The sequence below is a fragment of the Pinus tabuliformis genome, chromosome 7 (assembly GCF_031772625.1).
Source record: "Pinus tabuliformis cultivar Carrire ecotype Pingquan chromosome 7, CPIR1, whole genome shotgun sequence".
Classification (NCBI taxonomy): domain Eukaryota; kingdom Viridiplantae; phylum Streptophyta; class Pinopsida; order Pinales; family Pinaceae; genus Pinus; species Pinus tabuliformis.
In genome coordinates this window covers 701084013-701087930 of record NC_142293.1, presented here as the reverse complement: position 1 = coordinate 701087930, position 3918 = coordinate 701084013, and positions in this window count along the sequence as shown.

Here is a 3918-nt window from a genome sequence, read left to right as displayed (position 1 = left end):
AATGCCTGATCCAAAAAGTTCATGTTATTTATTTCTAAGATTCACAGAGATGCGCTCCTTAATATGATGCATTTTGTCCATTTTAAGTTTTAACATGGTTATTTGTTTTTAAGTGGAAGATTGGACACCTCCAGCTTGACCAAAAAAAAAGGCGTCTTTCTCCACTTTCAGCTTTCTGAGGTCTCTTTCAAGCTCTATGACCTCTTCTATTAGAGAAGTGCGTTCCTCCTATAGCATCAAGTGATCATGCCTCAGAGCTAGACACTAGTCCTCTAATTTTGTGAGCGCAAAACATTCTAGATGACCACTTGACAGAGAACTGGAGCAAGTTTCATAAAATTCTCTGCAAGATCTGGCACTTTCCGTATAATCCGCACAGAGCATAAAGCTGCCTTTCGGATGTTCGGATTGCTATTGTGAAGAAGTTTCTCAACTTCAGGGGCAAGGTCACGAGCCATTTCAGCTGAGCATATGTTTCCCAGTGCACAAAGTGCAAGCCCTACTATGCATTGATTCATGTGATTCAAGTCGTGTTTGAGAGAATTTGTAACCAGCATAAGCACTTCCTGTCTTTCATCAAGAAGTAACATGAGGCCAAGATATCCTATGCGTTTCTCAGGAAAGCCAGTAGATGCAATAGACTTCAGGCATTCCATTTGCCCAAAATGCGTTGGATAACCAAGCATGTTGAATTGAAGACGGTATATATATATATATATATATATATATATATATATATATATATATATATATATATATATATAGATATATATATATATATATATATATATATATATATATATATATATATATATATATATATATTATTTGTTGTTTGAGGCATTCCATTTTCCCAAAATGCGTTGGATAACCAAGCATGTTGAATTGAAGACGATATATATATATATATAATCTGTTGTTTGAGGTTGATATATGCGTTAGAATTGAAACTTGAATTCAATGATTTCGTAGGAAATATACAACTATTAAATAACTTGGAACTGCCTAGGGTATTGGTGCATTGGCATGAGCATTTTAATGTTGAGCATTGAGCATTGCATAAGGAAATCCCCTTGGTGTTGTATTATTCAAAATTGAGTAGGGGCGGTTGAAATTCCACAGCTTGGAATTGTTGTATGCTGCTTTGAATACGTTGAAGGCTTGCATATTCTATTGTGGTTTTGAGCTGATTATATATATCTGCGACTTGGTCTATTTATATATGGCTTGAGATCAAGAATCTATATTTGTGAAATTCACCTTATTTTTTCAATGAAAATGGCTAGAATCAATGAAGTATTAGAGTTCCTCAAAACTCTGATATTGTCTACTACTCATGACACATTAAAAGTCATCAAAGGTTCTCTCACAAACATTCGGGTATGTCTACAAAATGCACAAGAGAAAATTGACTTTTTGCAGCTTGAATCTCAGCTACAACGAGCATAATTACAACAATGGAGTCATCATTCTGAACCTATTTCTATTCAGAACAATGAAACAGACTCCCATAAGCAGCAAGTCAATATTGTTGAAATTGATTCAGATCCAGTGCCCAATAAATCAGCAAAGTTACATGCATATGCAGAAGTTCAATTTGCACTTCCGAAGCCTATCATCAGACCTTGGGAAGAGCTTGTCCACAACAAGCACATAACTGGTCTTAGTTATGACAAGGACGCATCCTTTCATATTCCAGATTACTCAAAGCCCATCCAGTTTTAGAGTGCTGGATTACTTCATGACAGTTCACCTTCAGCAATTCTAGATTCTGCCCCTCCTCCATAGCAACAGCAACAACAACAAATTGTGAAATGACAACAATGTGATCGAGTTGGCCATCTGAAATATCACAGTTTTGATCTTCATCCATGTAAGAACTATCATAAAACTAGTCATTCTTCAAACAGATGCTTCAGAAACAAACCTCCTGTAAGAACAAAGATTCATCTTGGTTGGATCACTTCTTGGCAATGGGCATCAACAACCAAGAAGATATTCCAGTCATATGTCAGAACTTGTTCTAAAGTATTGAACAGTCTTGCAGTTGAGTTTTCTCCATCATCTAACCTTGTATCTGACATGGGGGAAATGATGGTCATCTACAAGCTTCAAAGCCACATCAAGCGAGCTTGAGTCACAACCTGTCACACCAGAGTCAGAGTTGTAGCCAGAGACAAATATGACCTTGAGCATGCCTTCAGTCTTTGATACCTCTTCAAAGAATTGGGGACACTTCCTCTAGCAGAAGACATCAACTTCTTTCCAGTTTCGGAAGAGTTCCAGGAATTGCATTAAGCATTCCAGAGTTGTTGGTCATCCTTAAGCCATCACAGGTTGAGACCTCCCTTTTCAGGTTGAGGTTCTCCCTTTTATGTGGGGTGAGACCTCCCTTTCATGGTTGAAGGTTTCCCTCTGAATATTAAAGACACACATGGCAGCAACTAAATCCGTCGCTGGATCTAATTACTTTGACGGATGGAGACCTGGATGAAATTGGAGACAAGGTGCGGGATACTACAGCAGAACTGTTGTAGCAGTTTGAGCAACAGCAACAATAAGCACTGTGAACTATCCAAAAAGATCTACGTGAGCTGCAGATACAGATGATTAGAATCTAGGAAGGTATAGGATAGATCAGCATGGCATAAACTAGTTTGGCTCTGGGGACCACTCAAGCTGTAGAGATGGTTCGATCATTGGATATTTGGGCAATCGCACTGCTAGATGTAGCTTTGAGCGCGGAGGTGGCCGTTGACAAGGCTCTTGTCAGCTCCCTGAAGAACATTGGCCTCAACTTGGCCGCGCTCCCCAGCGAGTTTCTTCACACACTACATGCAAAGGTTAAAGCCTGGGAGCAACGTGGACTGACCCTAATAAGCAAATACATAGTAAAAAATGATCAAATGTTCACAAAGAAGTTCGAAGCACTGGAGGCACAGAAGAAAGTTCAAGCACAGAACGCCCAACTTGTATCCGTGGTGGCCGAGGTATGCAAAACAATATCTGAACTACATATCCTGGAGGAATCGCCGTTAGAGGTGAAGATCAGGAAGATGACTGCAGGTGTGCGCAACGCTAAGACAGAAGTGGCCAAGGTTCAGTTTGAACTGAACCTAAATATCACAGAGTTGGAGTTGAAGTCATAGCCTTCAACCCCACTAGAGGTCAGAGAACAACACGAAACCAATGTGAAGGATGGAGTTGCAATAGTGGATGTCGCGGTGGTAGATTGCACCACACTTTTTGAGCAAGAAATGGAGGTAGTCACGGCCCTGCAGGAATATCCCACCCTGTAGGCCTTGAATACAGAAGCTCGCGAACTCCAGCAACAATATGATGAATTCAGAGCAATGACGCGCAATGTTGGTACCGCACAACACCTTACTAAGTTGAAGGAGGCCAGGCAGCTGCATCTACAGGTGGAAGCAGCGCATAAGAAAGAGGCGGTCCTGAAGGCTAGATTAGGGCCTTGGCTAGATTAGGCCTACATTATCTCCTCCAACATTTAGGAGAAGTTGGCGAGCGTACAAAGCACGTAGCAGAAAATCAAGGAAGACAGTGCAGGATTGACAACAGAGCAGTTGGTGGAGCAGATCAAATAGGAAGCTACGCAGAGCGTGGCCGAAGTGGTAGTGGCACAAGTGGAATTGGGAGGTCTTCGCAGTAAGATCTCCGCACCAACAGAGTGAATCGAGGGTGAGTCACGATCTTTGTGTTGGGGCCTATTGGGATGGGGTCCGCTAAAGCCCAAGTTTTGGGGAAAAAGCCCAAGTTTTGCTGTATAAAATGTAAAGTCTTCACAAGTTGTGGTTGCAAAGTACGTAGATAGTTGAAGTGTCATTAAGGGTTTTACACTTATTTTATGTAAGTTGAGTCAGATTTTGAAGATCTACCCATGGTACGCAAACCATGCGA